The 20,631-nt window shown below is 44.8% G+C and overlaps 1 protein-coding gene and 1 long non-coding RNA gene across 2 annotated transcripts in view; one reads left to right on the forward strand and one right to left on the reverse strand.

Moving 5' to 3' along the window:
- Window positions 1-20,631, reverse strand: part of acer3 (alkaline ceramidase 3) — a 222,321-nt gene that overhangs the window by 68,029 nt on the left and 133,661 nt on the right. The window lies entirely within an intron of this gene.
- The window catches only part of LOC138739641 (uncharacterized), a 36,457-nt gene that overhangs the window by 14,444 nt on the left and 1,382 nt on the right, over window positions 1-20,631 (forward strand). The window contains exon 2 of the long non-coding RNA XR_011342354.1: window positions 14,858-15,052. This is a non-coding gene — a long non-coding RNA (uncharacterized lncRNA). The remainder of the gene's footprint in view (window positions 1-14,857; window positions 15,053-20,631) is intronic.

Raw genomic sequence — 20,631 nt, forward strand, 5'->3', positions numbered from 1 at the left:
CACCCAGCCCTTTTAAAGTATGGGAGTCCCAGTCAACGTCGGAGAGTTTTGACACATACTGGGTGATCATTTTGTTGAGCACCTTCACTCTGCCTGCTGCAATAATGGGGACCTCCCAGAGGCCAGCTATTTAATTCCACATTGACATGTCTATCCATGGCCTCATGCAATGCCTAACCGAGGTTACCCATAAATTGAAGGATCATCTCATATTCCATCTGGGCACTCTCCAAGCAGGCAGCATTAATATCAATTTCTCCAGTTTCTGATAAACCCCTCCCAAGTCTTTCTATTTCCCTATCCCTATTTCTCCTTTCCTGCAGCTCCCCATCCCTTTCTCTCTTCATTCACAGAGCATTTTTTTCCTCTTATGCTCCCACCCATGACCTGTTAGCCTGAGCCCCTTCCTTCCTCTTCTTCTTCTCTCCATACCTTTTATTCAGGCACCTGCCTCCTTTCTGCTCAAACTTTGACAAAGGGCTGCGACCTGAGAGTTTGGTTACCCTTTGCTTCATTTTGATGCAGTATGACCTGCTAAGTTTCTCCAGAACTTTTGTGTATTGTGCTCCAAAAGGTTTCAGATTTATTGTCAGACTACATACATGACATCACATACTACCCTGTGGACGAATCAGAATTACCATTTACTGGTGTTGCAAAATAAAACTGTACACAACATACACATGAAAACAAAGAATTGTGAAGCATATTTGTTCATCCAGTGCTTTCATACACTGAATGCAGTAGATGAGCCCTGCAAATATTGAACAACTATTTCTGACTACAGTAAAACCCTTGGTATCTAGCACCCATGGGGATTAGTAGATGCCGGATAAGCGAGTTTTCCAATTGCTTGGGATTCACTCTTACAATGCCTAATATACCTGCATTAAGAATAATCAGTTTAAAAGACAAAAATACCACAGGTGCTCCTCAGCTTATGATGGAGTTACGTTCCGGCAAACCGATCACAAATTTTTTAAAAATCGTAAGTTGAAAAAGAATACCGCACATACCATTCTTTTTATAATTAACTGATTCACCTCTTATCCTTTAAGATGGTTGAGATTGTCAATTGCAAAAGTCCTAACTCATGTGGCATAGCCATTATTGGCTTGCCACCTTCATGCTGAGCAGGTATCTTGAGTTTCATCTCCAGAGTAATTGCTTTCCTCTTTTTCTTCTCACCAGAAGCAGGAGACACACATGGGGATTTAGTAGGCATGATGGATTATTTACAGTTCTTTCATTCGCATGATCACTGAAGAGACAGCAAGTGTTGGTTGAGTCAGCATTGCGAGAGAGTAGTATAACACATATCACAAGCGCGGGAACTGACCAGAATTCTATGGGTTCAAACCATTGTAACTTCGAAAAATCATGAAAGTCGGACCATCGTAAGAAGGGGAGCACCTGTACACTGCACTTGAACTGAACAAACTTCACTTGCATGAATACATGAACCTTAAAGCACTTGAGTTTCTTTTCAGTCACATTCTTTGAAAACATTTAATCGTCGCTACATCTGCTGGTTCTTCCTCCTCCATGGATCCGCCCGAAAGATGAACAATATCATAATTAACTTCCCCCTTGCCCGAGTTTACAGATAAAGCCTTACTAATAATAAAAGGTAAAGACTTTTACTAAGCAGGGATAAAGAGACACTTTAAGAGAGTCACCCCAACGGCGAGCGGCATCAAGCAGGTCTTCATCTAGGGTTACGCCATTAAACACAATAATATTCAAACAACTGCTGCCAGAAGAGGATGACCAAGGCACTCTACTGGCTGAAATATTTGAGCCCATCTTCATCAAAGGTTTTTGTGTTACTTCAGAGAACATTACTTTTTATATTAAACTTTTATTTAAATTTGTGTTCATTCTTATTCATTCTATATATTTATTTCTTTATTGTCCTCATTTTTTTTTGCCAGTTGCTTGAGGTTGACAGTTGCTTGAATTCCGGATAACAGGGGCACTTCAGAAATAGTCAGTCAACATTAATGTCTGATACAAGGCCCAAAACATTGATTGCCATTTAATCCCTATGGATGCTGCATGACCTGCTGAGTTTCTTCAGCAGTGTTGTGCGCTGTTAACTACTGTGGAGTTACTGTGTAGAAAAGGATTCTGTGCATTCATTGAAAATGAACAAACTGGGTGCTGGAGCACTTGAATGATGTGTGTATAATGCAAAATAAGAAAATTAACTCCTTCACCAAAAATATTTTGGAACCAAAAGATGTGGGTCTTTTGAAATAGCAAAATGTTGTCCTTGCTTGGTGCAAATTGATTTTTTTTCTTCCCATAGTAACTGTGCAAATCCTGCCCTTTGGTTCTATGAATGTTAGAGATAACCTCCGAGTCTACTCACAGAAGAACCTGTCTCACTATATTGGGTATTTTGTGACAAATATACTTAAAACACATTAAGGCACTTCAGAGGAAAATTTAAAAAAAATGTTAGCTCTTTAGCTAAGTATTTGGTTATCTGGGCTAGTATTAAGGTGGAGAGGATGACAGTGGATTTCCACAGCCTGGTAGCTGTGAAAGAAACATTTGTCAATGGTATGACACCAAAAAAGAGCACAAATTTCTTCTTGTAGTTTTTGAGGTAATTTCAGTAAAAGGGCATTGGATTTGAAAATAAGGTTGAGAATGGAGGGAGGCAGCCTCAGAGGCAATGTGGGTGGTCCATGAAGGGATAAAGAAGAAATTTATGGGGGGTAAGGGAGAAAGGGGGTTCAAAGAGAAAAATGAGGATATGGAAGGCAAGAATATCTATGCTGAATTAGTACAAGCTTGTGGAAGTACAAATGTGCGCTCAGCATTTTAGTGTGAAAGAATCAGTGGAAACCTCCCACTCTACCCAAGGAAGCCATTCTTAATAAATAAATACTGAGAACTCCAAGTAACAACCAAGTATCTGCATGTGTATTGTCTTAATGTGAAAAGTCTCAACGAATCCTCCCCACTCCCACATGGTGGGCCCACGAGTTCCTCCATTAGGTTAAGCTAACAATAAGAAGCTGGAGGAACTCAGTGGGCCAAAAAAGTCAACATAAACATCGATCTCCAATTTCCATTAAACCTCTCCCCGACTCACCCTTTCCCTGTCTCCTTTCCTACTGCTCTCCGCCCCTTCCCTCTCCTATCAGAGAGCTACCTCCTGCTCCCCGCCCCTTCCCTCTCCTATCAGAGAGCTACCCTCTGCTGCCATTATCTCAGCTTTTTTCTCTTCCATTTCTTGCACCTGTATACCTCTTACTTGTGGATGTCTGTTCCTCCCTCTACCCCTTCCTCCCTCCCCTTTGCCTTTTTATTCAGGCCCTTGCCTGAATAAGGTCATACCTTGACGTAGGGTTCACGCCCAAAATATTGGTTACCCTTTACTTTATGGATGCTGCGTGACTGGTTGAGTTTCTCATGCAAATTAGTGCATTGATTATGGGTTAGGAAACATTGATTGACCATTTCTACCCAATGGCTACTGTGTGACATGCTGACTTCTGGTCTCCTCACTTGAGGAAGGATGTACTGGCTTTGAAGGTGGTACAGAGGTTGATTCCAGAGATGAGGAGACATGGAGTTGTCTGGGACTGTACTTTGCTGGAATTTAGAGGAAAGAGAGGGGATCTTACAGAAATGTATAAAATTATGAAAGGCCTAGATAAGATAGAGATAGGTAAGTTGTTTCCATTGTTGAGGGAGACTAGTACTAGGGGATATAACCTCAAGATTCAGGGTAGAAGATTTAGGATACAGATGAGGAGGAACTGCTTTTCCCAGAAGGGGGTGAGTGGAATTCACTGCCCACTTAAGCAGTGGAGGTTACTTCAGTAAATATACTTCAGACAAGGTTGAGTGGATTATACATAATCAGGGAATTAAGGGATATGGGGAAAAGGCAAGTAGGTGGAGATGAGGCTATCATCAGATCAGCCATGATCTCATTGAATGGAAGAGCAGGCTCGATGGGCCGAATTGCCTACTGCTGATCCTTTTTCTTATGTTCTTCTGCTCCTTCTTCAGGATCTCATTTGTTCGTTTAAGATTCCGGCATCTGCAGTTTCTGTGTTTATCCTCCGGCAAATTGTTCTTTGGCCCCGGACAGAATGCACCCAATTAAAAACCGAAGTACAGTGATATTCTTCAGTGGTACCTTTGAATTGTGACCACCAGGCAAGCATACTGCAGACAGACTGAAACGCCCTTGTTTCAGACAGTTAGCAAGAAAGGCAAGGTTAGCAAGCATGGGGAACATTGGTTTTCGAGGGATATTGGGGATCTGGTTTGGAAGAAGAAAGAGGTGTGTAGCAGGTATAGACAACATGGAGCAAATAAGGTATTTGAGGAATATAAAAAAATACAAGAAAAAAATCAGGAAGGCTAAAGACATGAGGTTGCTTTGGTAGACAATGTGAAGGAAAATCTTAAGGGTTTCTACAGGTATATTAATAACAAAAGGATAGCAAGGGACAAAATTGGTCCGCTTGAAGATCAGAGTGGTCAGCTTTGTATGGAGCCAAAAGAGATGGGGTAGATCTTAAATTTTTTTTCCATCAGTATTCACTCAGGAAACAGGCACAGAGTCATGGGAAGTAAGGAAAACAAGCAGTGAGGTCATGGAACCTACACAGATTAAAGAGGAGGAAGTGCTTGCTATCTTAAAGCAAATCAGGGTGGATAAGGGCCTGACAAGATCTTCCCTCGGACCTTGAGGGAGGCTAGTATAGAAATTGCAGGGGCTCTGGCAGATATTTTAAAATGCCCTTAGCCACGGATATGGTGATGGAGGATTGGAGGGTAGCTCATGTTGTTCCATTGTTTAAAAATGGCTCCAAAATAACCCTGGAAATTATAGGCCGGTGAACCTGACGTCAGTACTAGGTAAATTATTAGAAGTTACCTAAGAGATCGGATCTACAATTATTTGGATATCCAAAAATTGATTGGGTTTAGGGTTAGTCAACGTGGCTTTATACACGATAGGCTGTGTTGAACCAGTCTGATCAAGTTTTACAAGGAAGTTACCAGGAAAGTTGAAGAAGGAAAGGCTATGGATACTGTCTACATGGACTTTAGGAAGGACTTTGACAAGGTCCCACATGGAAGGTTGAGACATTAGGTATTAATAGTGAAGTATTAAATTGGATTCAACAATGGCTGGACAGAAAGTATGGTGGATGATGCTTCTTAGACAGGAGGCCTGTGATTAGTGATGTCCTTCAGGGACCAGTGCTGGGACCATTGTTGTTTGTCATCTATATCAATGATCTGAATGATAATGTGGCAAAATGGATCAGCAAGTTTGCAGATCACACTAAGAGTGAAGGCATTGTGGACAGCAATGGCTTTTCAAAGCTTGCAGAGGGATCTGGATCAGCTGGAACAAAATCAGCTGAAAAATGGGAGATGTCATTTAATACAGACAAGTGTGAGGAGTTGCATTTTGGAAGGACAAATCAGGAAAGGACATACACAGTAAATGATCAGGCACTGAGGAGTGCAGTAGAACAGAGGGATCTAGAAATACGGATAATTTCCTGAAAGTGGCATCACAGGTCGACAGGGTTGTAAAGATATTGAGTATCGGAACTGGAATTTTATGGTAAAGTTGTAGAAACATTGGTGAGGCCAAATTTGGAGTATTGTTTGCAGTTTGGGTTACCTAATGACAGAAAAGATATCAATAAGATAGAAAGAACGCAGAGAAGATTTACTAGGATATTGCCCGGACTTTAGGAACTGTGTTACAGGGAAAGGTTAAATCTACTGGGAATGTAGGTTAATTGGGTGTAAATTGAAGGGCATGGACTCATGGGCCAAAAGGGTCTGTTACCATGCTATATGTCTAAACTTACAAATTAAAAAATTTAAAAGGTTAGGACTTGAGTGTAGAAGAATGAGGGGAGTTTTGATAGAAGTATTTAAAATTATGCACGGGATGGACAGTAAATATAAATAGGCTTTTTTCACTGAGGACAGGTGAGGTACAACCAGAAGAGTGAAAAGGGAAAAGTTTAGGGGAACTTTTTCCACAAAGAGAGCGGTGGGGATGTGGATCAAGCTGCTAGCTCGTTGTGAATGTGGGCTCAATTTTAACATTTAATAAGAATTTGGACAGGTAGATGATTGGGAGAGGTATGTAGGGCATATCAGTGGGACTAGGCAAAAAAAATGGTTCGGCACAGACTAGAAAGTCCGAAGGGCTTGTTTCTGTGCTGTAATGTTCTATGTTTCTTTCTCCTGCGGTCACAGGGATAGTGAAAGTTCTGAATTAGTTAAAGAGCAGTCCTTCTGATAGTTTTTAAAGCATCATCCACCACTACTCTCTGGCACCTCCTGTCCAGCCATTGTTGAATTTTTTTATTCGTGGTTAATAAACGGCTAAGATTAGCAATTTTAGGTTTAACCAGATGATAAATGATGATTAACTGGTTATCTGACTTTGAGCCATCTTAATGAGTCTTGCTCAAGCAAAATGGCAAATGCATGGCAAGCTGGAAGATTTTATTTTTAAATAGTAAAATACACTATTTTAATTAGAGATTTTCAATAATCTTTAAAATGTTTCATATTTTAAAAATGAAAGCAACAAATTTTCACCATGGTTAAAAAAACAAAATGGGTATTAAATCCATTACTCTTCATAAAGTTCCACATGAACTAATATGTAGGCTGAAAGCAGTTAGTGTGTGATTTGTGTCCCTGGATTCCATTGTGGTTACTGGTGCGTGTGCACAATGTTGTTGTCAATCCCACTTTACCACGCTGTACTTCCAAAATTAAATAACCTTGAGCAAACAGATAAAAGGTCGTGTTCAGTATGGATGATGGTACTCATCTCTTCATCGTCCTTGTTTTAAAATGTTCCTCTCTCTCAAATGGGACTAATTCAGAATGCCAACTTGGTCAGCAGAGATGAGTTAGGCTGAAGGGCCTGTTCTACCCTGTATGACACTGATGCAGAATAGTTACATGTTGAGGTTATTTGGCACATCAAGTCCAGCGTGACTCTATGCAGGTGCAATCCAACCAGACCCCTTCCCTGATGCTCTTCCCGAAGCTCTGCAAATTCTTCATAGATAAAGTAAAATCTCCTATGAGGATTGTCCTTTTTTTTGGTTTCTTGAGATTGTGTGTTGCGTGATTGGCAAACTAACAGCTAGGGGGTGCCAATTTTAAACTTTTGTATTTGTTACCTATTTATTTTCCACAAATTTTTGCCGGTTGCTTGAGGCTGCTAGTTGTTGCGATCACGGATAATGGGGATTTTACTCACTTTCAATCTGTAGATGTGGTCTACATGGATTTTAGCAAGGCATTTGGCAAGGTGCCCCATGAGACTCATCCAGAAAGTCATGAGACATGGGATTAGATGAAAATTAACTATATAGTTAAAAAATGGCCTTGTAGGAAGAAAGTAGAGAGTAGTAGTGGAAGGAAAGTATTCTGCCCAGAGGTCAGTGACTAGTGGAGGGGCCGCAGGGATTTGTTCTTTGTGATTTTTATTAATGACCTGGATAAAGAGGTGGAAGGATGGGTTAGTAAGTTTGTGGATGATATGAAGGTTGGAGGAGTTGTGGATGGAGCTGAAGGTTTTCGAAGGTAATAAGAGGATATAGACAGGATGCAGAGTTAGGCAGAAAAGTGACAGATGGATTTCGATCCGGATAAGTGTGAGGTGATGCATTTTGGAAGTATGAACCAAAGCCTGAACACAGGGTTAATGGTCAGTTACTTAAGAGTGTGGATGGATCCATATATCCCTCAAGATCGCCACATAGGTTAATAGGATAGTTAAGAAGGCCTGTGGGATCCTGGGCTTTATTAATAGGGGGATTGAATTCAGGAGTAGAGAGGTCATGTTACAACTCTACATATCTTTGGTGAGAGTATTATAGGAAGGATGTGAAAGCTATGGAGATTGAACCCTTGCGTTCCAAAAGTTTCACTATTTCATCTTTAATGACGGCTGCAAGCATTTTTCCAACTACAGACGTCAAGCTAATTGGCCGATAATTTCCAGTCTTCTGCCTAGATTCCTTCTTAAAAAGTGGGGTGACATTTGCTGTCTTCCAGTCTGCCGGGACCTGCCCAGAATCCAAGGAATTTTGGTATATGACCACCAGTGCATCAACTATAACTTCTGCCATTTCCTTCAGAACCCTTGGATGGATATCATCAGGACCAGGTGATTTGTCTGGCTTTAGTCCCATTAGTTTCTCCATCACTACTTCTTTAGTAACAACTATTTTATCAAGGCCCTCCCCAACATTCGCATCCTTAACTCCACGCTTGGGCATGCTGGACGTGTCTTCCACTGCGAAGATTGACACAAAATATTTGGTCAATGCCTCGGTCATTTCCTCACTTTTTGCTACCAGTTTTCCTTTCTCATCCTCCAAGGGTCCTATGTTAACTCTGGCCACCCTCTTCTGTTTTATATCTTTATAAAATTTTTTGCTTTCTGCTTTTATATTTTGTGCCAATTGACTTTCATAATCCTTTTTCCCATTTCTTATTACCTGCTTTGTAACCCATTGTTGTCTCTTAAAGTTATCCAATCTTCCAGTTTCCCACTGCTCTTTGCAGCTTTGTACACCTGGCCATCCTGTAGGTAACACTGGATTGAAGCAATGGCTTGGCCATCCAGGATTTAAATAGAGTGAGCAGAAAAGGTGCTGTTCCATGTTACTCTTGGTCAAAGCAGAACACAGAATAAGTGGCTTTTGAATGAGGATGATTACTTCTAATGGTCTCTAAGAGAAAGAAGGCAGTTCAACCGTGTCCTTTTCTAGTTGAGCACTTCGTTTAACATTTGTCTCGGTTTGTGAAACAGGCATGTGAGTAAGGTCAAAAAAAGGAGGAAACGAGCCGAGCGCTTGCACGAGGCATACAACAGGGATCATGGGGGCGCAGCATCTCATGTGTGGGGTTTGGGGGGGCAGCACCCCCCCCCCCCATTTGGAAAGTTTTTGAAAATGTACACTCAAAATTACCAGTTTCAAGCCATTAAAAAAACTAATAATTTTAAAGAAAGTTTTTTTTTACAGTGACCACAGTATATCAGACAGACACTACCATCTGTACCCAGACTCCAAGGCCCTTGGAGATCACCAGGCAGTACCCGCTTGACTTATGCTCAAACCAGTGTCTGGTTCTTACCCCAAGCAGTACTTGACCATAACTAGCATTCAGCATTCCAAGCAAAGCCCTTGGCCAACTTGATTCCAATCCCCAAGAAGTAACTACAAACCTGCACCGAAACCCCTGCCCAACCTGCCCTCAATCACCAGGCAGCAACCCTGCCCAACCTGCAACCAATCCCTAGGCAGAGCCCCTGCCCAACCTGAACCCAATCACCAGGCAGAGCCCTCTCCAGTCTGCACCTAATTTCCAGGCAGCACCTCTGCCCAATCATACCAAATCTCCAAGCAGTAACTACTACCCCTGCATCGGATCTCTAAACAGTGCTATGCCATCCTGCGCCAGCACCCAGAGGCAGTGGATACTGCAACCTTCACCTTCTCATCGCTCCCCAACCCTCGAGAAGGAAAGGCTCCTTCCACAGGAGAGCCATCACCTTCCTTGCCCAGAGGCCCTCACTGAACCATTCATTCACAGGCCAGCTCCCCAGTGCCATAAGGTGGGCTCAGGGTTTCCTCCTCAGCTTGAATTTCTGTTAAGGCAGCCTCAAAATGCTGCCCTTACCTGAACAGAATCGCTACACCTCCTGCCTCGGAGGCCGAGACCGGGCAACCTCCATGTGTCAACTCACTGCGCTCACTTACCCCAGCCCCATAGCCAGGTGTGTGCAGGCACGCCTGCACATGCACAGCCCACCTCTCTCGTGGCTCGCCTTTCTTGTGTCATCGATCTAAACAATGAGGAAAGGAGCAGCAAGCAAACGTGCAATTGAACGGCCAGTCACAGCTGTAGAGACAACAGTGCTGGCGAGCAAAGGGGTGAAAAACGCGCAAATCATTTTAAAATTGCGGAAATGCATGGAAAATTCACATTTACAGTGAAATCATCATGGAAGAAAATAGCCATTTCACTGTCTCTTTGAAAAGAGGACAGGTTTATCGTGTAGAACACAGATTCCAAAATCTCCATGCAAGAGAGAGAAAATCGTTCGTATGAAGAAACATTGCTCTGAAAACAACTCCACAAAAGAAACTTATGAGTTTTAAAGAGGACTAATGACTTGATGTTTCTTTAAGTTTTATGTTATTAATAATGACTAATAATAATTATTGTTTTACCGAAACCATTGTCTTGACGTATTTGCATTGCTGGTGATTTAATACGTAACAATCCTCCATCGCGCTGACCAAACATCAATGTCTGGAAAAACCAGGGGAGGTGGCGTTTGTGTCATCATCAATTAATCGTGGTGCACAGATGTGTCAGTCATGTCCCAGTCCTGTTCCCCTGTCCTGGAAAATCAATTAGCGCAACCCCTTTACAGCGCCAGCCATCAGGGCTGCGGTTTGAAACCTCTGCTGTCTGTAAGGAGTCTGTACGTTCTCCTCGTGTCTGCATGGGTTTTCCCCAGGGAGTCCAGTTTCCTCCCACCCTTCAAAACGTACTGGGGGTGTAGGTTAATTGGGTGTAAATTGGGCAGCAGTGGCTCATGGACCGAAATGGCCTGTTACCGTGTCTTATCTCTAAATTTAATAAATTAAAAAAATTTAATCTGGCGATCTAGTGTTGCCCATTCTACCTGCCAAGGGAGTTCACTGCCATCATCCTGGTCGCAGTGTACATTCCACCTCAGGCTAACGTCAGGCTGGCATCGGAGGGACTGAGCACTATGAGACAGCACATCCTGATGCCTTCCCGATCATTGTAGGGGACTTCAATTTGGCCAACCTGAGGAAGACTCTAACAAACGACCACCAACACATCACATGCGAGATGAGGGGAACCAACACACTCGACCACTGTTACACCTCCATAAAGAATGGATACCAAGCCATACCACGACCACACTTCGGCAAGTCTGATCACCTGGCTATTCTTTTATTTCCGGCATACAGAGACTGAAGACCACAGCACCAGTGGTGAAGACAGCGAAAGTATGATTGAGGGAGGCAGAGGAGCATCTGCAGAACTGCTTTGAATCGGTGGGCTGGAACATATTCAAGAACTCATCCACAGACTTGAATGAAAATGCAATTGGTGTCACCGATTTTATCAAGACCTACGTGAATGAGTGTGTGCTCACGCGCACATACCAGGTGTTCCCCAACCAGAAGCCCTGGATGAATCAGAGAATTCCCAACACGCTGATGTCGAGAACAAGGGTGCCTAAGGCCAGGCATCGGGATCTTTACAAGAAGTCCAGGTACGACCTGCAGAAGGCCACCTCTGAAGCAGAGTGGCAATTCCAGAATAAGCTTAGACACATGCCAGCTATGGCAGGGAGTGCAGGCCATTACAGCCTACAAAGTGAGGGTGAACACTATAGATACTTCATTACCCGATGAGCTGAACACTTTCTATGCTCACTTTGAGAAGAACCAAACAGTGACTACTAGAATCCCTGAAAGGCTGAGGAGCTTGTGATATCTGTCTCTGAGGACGATGTCAGAACATCATTCAAGAGGGTGAACATTCACAAGGCGTCAGGCCCTGATGGCAATCTAGTAAGGTACTGAAAATCTGTGCAAACCAACTAGCCAGAGTGTTCATGGACATTTTCAACCTCTCATTGCTGAAGTCAAAGGTTCCCACCTGCTTCGAAAGGGCATCAATCATCCCGATACCCAAGAAGAGTACAGTGAGCTGCCTCAATGACTACCACTCAGTAGCACTAACTTCAATTATAATGAAATGCTTTGAGAGGCTGATCATGGCCAGAATTAGCCTGTTGCCACCGTCACTCCACAACAGATGCAATATTGCTGGCTCTCCACTCAGCTCTAGATCACCTCAAAATCAGCAAATTATACATATGACTGCTCTTCATTGATTACTGCTCGGCCTTCAATACCATTATTTCCTCAGTGCTGGTCAAGAGCCACAAACTCTAGTCCTCTGTACCCTCCTCTGCAACTGGATCCTGGACTTTCTCAGATGGAAAGTCAGTATGAATTGAAAACAAGGTCTCCTCCTCACTGATTAGCAACACAGGTGCACCTCAAGGATGTGTACTTAGCCCACTGATCTACTCATTATACACCCACTACTGCGTGGCCAGGCACAATTCCAATGTTATCTACAAGTTGGCTGATGCCACCACAGTTGTCGGCAGAATCACAAATGGCAATGAGGAAATGTACAGGAGGGAGATGGATCAACTCATGTCATGCCAACAACTTTGCACTCAACGTTAATAAAATCAAGGAGGTGATTGTGGACCAGGAAGAAGTCAGGAGAATACAACCCAGTTCTCATCAAGGGCTCAGTGGTGGAGAGGGTCAATAACTTCAAATCCCTGGGAGTCAACATCTCCCAGAATCTATCCTGGAAACTCCATGTTGATGGAATCACAAAGAAGGCTTGCCAACGGCTATACTTCGTGAGGTGTCTGAGTAGATTTGGTACGTCACTGAAGTGTACCGTGGAGAGCATTTCTGGCTGGTTGCATCACTGCCTGGTATGAAGGCGCCAACTCTCAGGACAAGAATAAAGAAGGATTGTTAACTCAGCCAGCGACATCACAGGTACCAGACTTCACCCCATCAAGGACATCTACATGAGCCTCCACCACCTAGAACATGCCCTCTTCACTCTGCTACCATTGGGAAAAAGGTACAGGAGCCTAGGAACAGCTTCTTCCCCGCTGCCATCAGATTTCTGAATGATCAATGAACCCAAGAGACTGCCTTACTTTTCGTGCACTATTTTTTTTAATAGAAATGTTGTAAGATGGTTATAATATGAACACTTGCTCTATGACGTTGCCGCAAAACGCCAAATTCCATGTCTTGTTCATGTCAATAAATTCTGATTTTGCAGAACTTCACCACGTACATCCTTTCCATCTGAAAAGCAAACTCAGTTTTTTGTTCCTTGGCTAATGTCCAATTGATGATGCAACATTCATGATATGCCCATTATGTGACACTATATCAACATTTGTTTGAAGTCTGTACATGCCACAACAACTCTCATCCCTAATTTTTAAATCCTCAAATTAACTAGATTTGATTTATTATCATCAAACCCACAGCAACTATATCCAGTCAATCCAATGTTTCAAAGTGACTGTTAATTTTGTTTTTGATCATTGTTTCTGGAATTGAGGTTAGATACTTGATTTATCCGTACACCTAGTTTGAAACAGTGGTGGAACACATGCAATTTTTCATTCCTCACGTACCATCTGGAATTCCATGTGTTTGATAGATTATAGCAGGGCCTTTGCAATTATCCCCCTTGATTCCTTTACACAATAGCCTCCTTTCTGCCCTGAAGAATGTGAAAGATATCCTTAACCCTGATCGCAGAGAGGCAACATCAGCCCTGCAACATCTGTGTTGTCTCCTAATAATTTTTTTTTTCCCTCTTATTCAGCAAGATTACACTTGGTGCAGTATCACCATCCACTGTTCAGTTGGACCATATAACAGAGCAGTAGAGCATCTTGGCGCCTCACAGTTTGGCGGGCAGCAACCTCCTTTGAAGAAGACTGCAGAGCCCACCTCACTGACAAAAGGCAAAGGAGGAAAAACCCAACACCCAACCCCAACCCACCAATTTTCCCCTGCAGCCGCTGCAACCGTGTCTGCCTGTCCCGCGTCGGACTTGTCAGCCACAAACGAGCCTGCAGCTGACATGGACTTTTACCCCCTCCATAAATCTTCGTCCGCGAAGCCAAGCCAAAGAAGAGAGCAAAAGAACAGACTCTTTGGCGCCGCTGTCTGCACAAAACATGATGCCCAAACTAAATCAAAATTCTAATGCTTGCACATGATCCATATCTCTCCATTTCTTGTGTATTCATGTGTCTATCTGAAGCTTCTTAAATGCATTTGTTGTATCCACCACTACCCTGGCTTCAACTTGCCTCACACATCTCCCTTAAACTCCCCAGTTATCCCCCTCCCCACCATGTCCTCTGGTATTTGACTTAAACAGGAAAATCTGTAGATGGTGTGATTGCAATTTAATACACAAAGGTGTTGGAGAAACTCAGCAGGTTAGGCAGTATTCTTTAATTAGCAAAGATACACAACCAATGCTTCAGGTCTGTGTCCTTCATTAAGATACGAGCAAAATGCAGGAAGCACCTGAATAAAATGGTGGGGACGGGGGTGAGATGTCTTGGGTGGATATGGTAGGGAGGGTACAAGAGGGGAAAAAAACGAGGAAGTGATAGGGGAAGGGGATAGCTTTTACTGAATGGAGCGGGAAGATGTTATTTCAGAGGGGATATGGGTGAGAGAGCAGAAGGAAAAAAAAAGATGGGAAGTGATTGGGAAAGTTGTTTTATAGGTGGATGACAATTTTTACCCAGTAAAAGATAGTTAATTGCTCTCTAGTGAAGCCTGACATTGTCATTTATTTGGAGACACCAAGGAGAATGCAAGGCAAAATCTGAAACTAAACATAATCTGCTGGAATGAACTCAGCAGACTGAGCAGCATCAGTGGGAGAAACAGAATGGTTGAGGTTTTGAGCCAAAACCCTGCTTCAAGACTCAGCAGGGTTAATTCTCAGCACAACTCATCAACTTTACTTGCTCAACGCCCAATTTGTGTCCTGCAGAAGCACTCAGCTAGAAACCTCGCCTTTCTCTTTATGTGGGTCGAGACACAAGGGGGGGGGGGGGTGGTGGGGTGAATAAGTAACCAATTCTGGGTCCCTTTTCAAAATGCTGACCATCTCTTTCTCTCCACAGAGGCTACTTGACCTGCTGAATTCCTGAACGAGGATCTGCCGGTGGCCAGCCACTTTAAATCCACTTCCCGTTCCTATACTGACATGACCTTCCATACTGCCAAGTTGAGACCACATCAAAATTGGAGGAACAGCACTTTCTATTCTGTATGGCAGTCTCCAACCACATGGCATCAACATCAACCTCCAATTTCTGGTAACATTCCTCCATTGTTCACTCAATCCCTCAGTCTTACTTTCTCCTATCTCTCAGGCCCCATCCCTCCTTCTCTTTTCCCAGCCCCATCCTCTCCATTTGCACATACAGCCTCCTTCCTCCAGCTCCTACCCACTTGCCTTCTTTTCTCCTATCAATATACATCTTCCCAAGCTCCCTGCCTCTTCCTCTTATCACCTCCTAGCTTTTACCATCCCCCCACCTCCATTTCTTAAACATAGAAGATAGGAGCAGGAGTAGGTCATTCGACCCTTCGAGCCTGCTCCGCCATTCAACGTGATCATGGCTGATCTTAAAGTTCAGTACCCCGTCCCCGCCTTCTCTCCGTAACCTTTAATACCCTTAGACTGAAGAAATAGATCTAATTCCCTCTTAAATAGATTTAATGAACCTGCCTCCACTGCCCTCTGTGGCAATGAATTCCACAGATTCACCACCCTCTGGGTAAAGAAATTCCTCCTCATCTCGGTCCTAAATGGTTTGCCTATTATCCTCAAACCCTGGCCCCGGGTACTGGATTTTCCCATCCTTGGAAACATCCCATCTGCATCCATTCTGTCCAGTCCTACCAGAATTTTATAGGTCTCTATGAGATCCCCTCTCAGTCTTCTAAACTCCAGCGAGTACAATCCCAATTTACGCAATCTTTCCTCATAAGTCATTCCTGCCATTCCAGGTATCAGCCTGGTGAATCGCTTCTGCACTCCCTCCATTGCAAGAACATCCTTCCTTAGATAAGGTGACCAAAACTGCACACAATACTCCATGTGGGGTCTCACCAAGGCCCTGTACAGCTGCAGTAAGGTATCCTTGTTCCTATACTCAAACCCTCTTGATATGAAGGCCAACATACCATTTGCCTTTTTAACCGCCTGCTGTACCTGCATGCTCGCCTTCAGAGACTGGTGTACAAGTACCCCTAGGTCTCTCTGAACTTCCCCATCTCTTAATCTATTGCTATTGTCATTCAAATAGTAATCTTCCCCTTCTCATTTGTATTTCACCTATTACCTACCCAGTCAATGTTCCTCTCATTCAGGCTTCTCCTTCCTTGGTCTTCCCATTAAAGGGTTACTGCCTGAAACATTGACTCTCTATTGCCTTCCATGAATTCTAGCCGACCCGCTGTCCCTCCAGTAGTTTGTAGGTTGCTCCAGTTTTCCAGAAAGTGCAATCTTTCTTGGTTACCTGCTGGGTCACTCCAGCCTCTCTTTGTGTGCTGAAGATTTAATTAAATTTGAAACCAAAAGGCTCTTTAAAAAAAATCTAAAATCACTATTGGCCCAATGAAAAGCCTCTCAAGCTGTTTGAGTCATAATAACAAAGGAAAGTAGTTAGAGCCCAGGTATTACATTTAAAGAAAAATAGAAAAAAAATTTAAAAAGGTATGATTACAATATTACATCAGAAAACTACACAAAATAACCCCCCCCCGTTAATTGTAACACAATATTAATAGTCTAACTTAAAATTAGTCCAACCCTCCCCCCAAAATAAAGAGTGAAGAGTTAATAAAATTGACAATATTATATATGAAAAAAATACCCACTTACAAAAAAAGAGATAAAACTTAACCTAAAAAAATTCTAACAAAAAAAAATTGTCAATACTAAAATATCACAACTTAAATGCATATAATTAGCAAACGGAGTCCATTTTAACTTATAAAAAGACATCTTATCCTGAATTGAAAAAGATATCCTTTCCATAGTCAAACAAAATTTCATTTCCAAATCTTTGGCTTGGCTTCGCGGACGAAGATTTATGGAGGGGGTAAAAAGTCCACGTCAGCTGCAGGCTCGTTTGTGGCTGACCAGTCCGATGCGGGACAGGCAGACACGATTGCAGCGGTTGCAAGGGAAAATTGGTTGGTTGGGGTTGGGTGTTGGGTTTTTCCTCCTTTGCCTTTTGTCAGTGAGGTGGGCTCTGCGGTCTTCTTCAAAGGAGGCTGCTGCCCGCCAAACTGTGAGGCGCCAAGATGCACGGTTTGAGGCGTTATCAGCCCACTGGCGGTGGTCAATGTGGCAGGCACCAAGAGATTTCTTTAGGCAGTCCTTGTACCTTTTCTTTGGTGCACCTCTGTCACGGTGGCCAGTGGAGAGCTCGCCATATAATACGATCTTGGGAAGGCGATGGTCCTCCATTCTGGAGACGTGACCCATCCAGCGCAGCTGGATCTTCAGCAGCGTGGACTCGATGCTGTCGACCTCTGCCATCTCGAGTACCTCGACGTTAGGGGTGTAAGCGCTCCAATGGATGTTGAGGATGGAGCGGAGACAACGCTGGTGGAAGCGTTCTAGGAGCCGTAGGTGGTGCCGGTAGAGGACCCATGATTCGGAGCCGAACAGGAGTGTGGGTATGACAACGGCTCTGTATACGCTTATCTTTGTGAGGTTTTTCAGTTGGTTGTTTTTCCAGACTCTTTTGTGTAGTCTTCCAAAGGCGCTATTTGCCTTGGCGAGTCTGTTGTCTATCTCGTTGTCGATCCTTGCATCTGATGAAATGGTGCAGCCGAGATAGGTAAACTGGTTGACCGTTTTGAGTTTTGTGTGCCCGATGGAGATGTGGGGGGGCTGGTAGTCATGGTGGGGAGCTGGCTGATGGAGGACCTCAGTTTTCTTCAGGCTGACTTCCAGGCCAAACATTTTGGCAGTTTCCGCAAAGCAGGACGTCAAGCGCTGAAGAGCTGGCTCTGAATGGGCAACTAAAGCGGCATCATCTGCAAAGAGTAGTTCACGGACAAGTTTCTCTTGTGTCTTGGTGTGAGCTTGCAGGCGCCTCAGATTGAAGAGACTGCCATCCGTGCGGTACCGGATGTAAACAGCGTCTTCATTGTTGGGGTCTTTCATGGCTTGGTTCAGCATCATGCTGAAGAAGATTGAAAAGAGGGTTGGTGCGAGAACACAGCCTTGCTTCACGCCATTGTTAATGGAGAAGGGTTCAGAGAGCTCATTGCTGTATCTGACCCGACCTTGTTTGTTTTCGTGCAGTAGGATAATCATGTTGAGGAACTTTGGGGGACATCCGATGCGCTCTAGTATTTGCCAAAGCCCTTTCCTGCTCACGGTGTCGAAGGCTTTGGTGAGGTCAACAAAGGTGATGTAGAGTCCTTTGTTTTGTTCTCTGCACTTTTCTTGGAGCTGTCTGAGGGCAAAGACCATGTCAGTGGTTCCTCTGTTTGCGCGAAAGCCGCACTGTGATTCTGGGAGAATATTCTCAGCGACACTAGGTATTATTCTATTTAGTAGAATCCTAGCGAAGATTTTGCCTGCAATGGAGAGCAACGTGATTCCCCTGTAGTTTGAGCAGTCTGATTTCTCGCCTTTGTTTTTGTACAGGGTGATGATGGTGGCATCACGAAGATCCTGAGGCAGTTTACCTTGGTCCCAACAAAGCTTGAAAAACTCATGCAGTTTGGCATGCAGAGTTTTGCCGCCAGCCTTCCAGACTTCTGGGGGGATTCCATCCATACCTGCTGCTTTGCCACTTTTCAGTTGTTCGATTGCCTTATATGTCTCATCCAGGGTGGGAACCTCATCCAGCTCTAGCCTTAGGGGCTGTTGAGGGAGCTGGAGCAGGGCGGAATCTTGGACTGAGCGGTTGGTACTGAAAAGAGATTGGAAGTGTTCTGACCATCGGTTGAGGATGGAGATCTTGTCGCTGAGGAGGATTTTGCCGTCTGAGCTGCGCAGCGGGCTTTGGACTTGGGGTGAGGGGCCGTACACAGCCTTTAGAGCCTCGTAGAAACCCCTGAAGTCGCCAATGTCCGCGCTGAGCTGTGTTCGTTTGGCGAGGCTAGTCCACCACTCATTTTGGATCTCCCGGAGTTTGCGCTGAAGATGGCTGCATGCGCGACGGAAGGCTTGTTTCTTCTCTGGACAGGACGGCTTTGTAAGGTGAGCCTGGTGGGCAGCTCGCTTCTTTGCCAGCAGCTCCTGGATTTCCTGGCTGTTTTCGTCAAACCAGTCCTTGTTTTTCCTGGAGGAGAAGCCCAGTACCTCTTCAGTGGATTGCAGTATGGTAGTCTTCAACTGATCCCAGAGGGTTTCAGGGGACGGGTCCGTGAGGCGGGTTGCAACGTCGAGCTTTGCTTTGAGGTTTGCCTGGAAGTTTCCTCTCGCTTCGTCTGACTGCAGTTTTCCAACATTGAACCTCTTTCTGGGGGCTTTATTGTTCCTGGGCTTTGGCTTGAAATGAAGGTTGAGCTTGCAGCGAACCAGCCGGTGGTCAGTGTGGCATTCCGCGCTAAGCATGACCCTGGTGTGGAGCACATCTTGTTTGTCACTTTCTCGCACCAGGATGTAGTCCAGGAGGTGCCAGTGTTTGGATCGGGGATGCATCCAGGTGGTCTTAAGGCTGTCCCTCTGCTGAAAAAGGGTGTTTGTAATGACAAGCCACTGTTCTGCGCAGAGCTCCAACAGGAGGCGCCCATTGTCGTTGCACTTGCCGACGCCATGCTTGCCCAGGATTCCTGGCCAGGTTTCTGAGTCTTTGCCGACACGAGCGTTGAAGTCGCCCAGGATGACAACCTTGTCGGCTGTAGGGGTACGTTGGATGAGGTTGCGCAGGTCTGTGTAGAACTTGTTCTTTTCTGCTGGTTCCGCCTGGAGGGTTGGAGCATAGACACTGATGAGGGTGATGTGACGCTTGTTTTGAAGTGGGAGTCGCATGGACATGATTCGGTCCGAGAGGCCTGTCGGAAGGTTTTCGAGTTTGGAGGCAATGAAGCTCTTGACCATGAAGCCTACACCAGATAGGCGTCGTTCATCCGAAGGCTTGCCAGACCAGTAGAGTGTGTAGCCCGCGCCGCGTTCTTGGAAGCTGCCTACATCTGCCAGGCGGACTTCACTGAGAGCGGCTATGTCGATGTCAAGTCTGAGGAGTTCATGTGCAATGAGGGCAGACCGACGTTCAGGTCGATGGCTGTCAGTCTTATCTAGCATGGTTCTGATGTTCCAGCATGCTAGCTTGAGTTTGTGAGCATCTTTTGAGGGGGAGGACGTGGAGGGGGAGGACGTGGAGGGGGAGGACGTGGAGGGGGAGGACGTGGACCTGTCCTCGGGCCTGCGCAAAGGAGCTTTTAGGTGGAGTGCAGTGCGCGCAGTACTGGCCCCACCCTTTACACCCATGGTTCGTGTGCCGTGGCCAAGCAAGCTGGGACGTGGCAGCGAGGTCCTTGGGTCGTAGGTTTTATATCGGAGTGGCCTTCTCCTATGCAGGTTTCTTACCCGGGCTGGAGGGGCCTGCCTCCCCTCCTAGGTCGGTCCATACTGCCCGGACCGGGGCCTCCGTCTGCCTCACTCGACCGAGGCCGGGGCCGCCGTCTCCCCCTTGCTCCTGCCCGTATCGGGGCCGCCGCCGTCTACCCTTCGCCCGGACCGGGGCCGGGGCCGCTGCTGCTCTCCCTGTGCCCGGACTGGGGCCGCCGTCTCCCCCTTGCTCCTGCCCGGATCGGGGTATTTCCAAATACCACTTATCTAAAGTTAGTATATTTCTATCTTTCCAAGTAAGTGCTATACATTTCTTAGCCACAACTAAAGCTAAATAAATAAATGAAA

The sequence above is a fragment of the Narcine bancroftii genome, chromosome 7 (genome assembly GCF_036971445.1).
Source record: "Narcine bancroftii isolate sNarBan1 chromosome 7, sNarBan1.hap1, whole genome shotgun sequence".
In the NCBI taxonomy this organism is placed as follows: Eukaryota; Metazoa; Chordata; class Chondrichthyes; order Torpediniformes; family Narcinidae; genus Narcine; species Narcine bancroftii.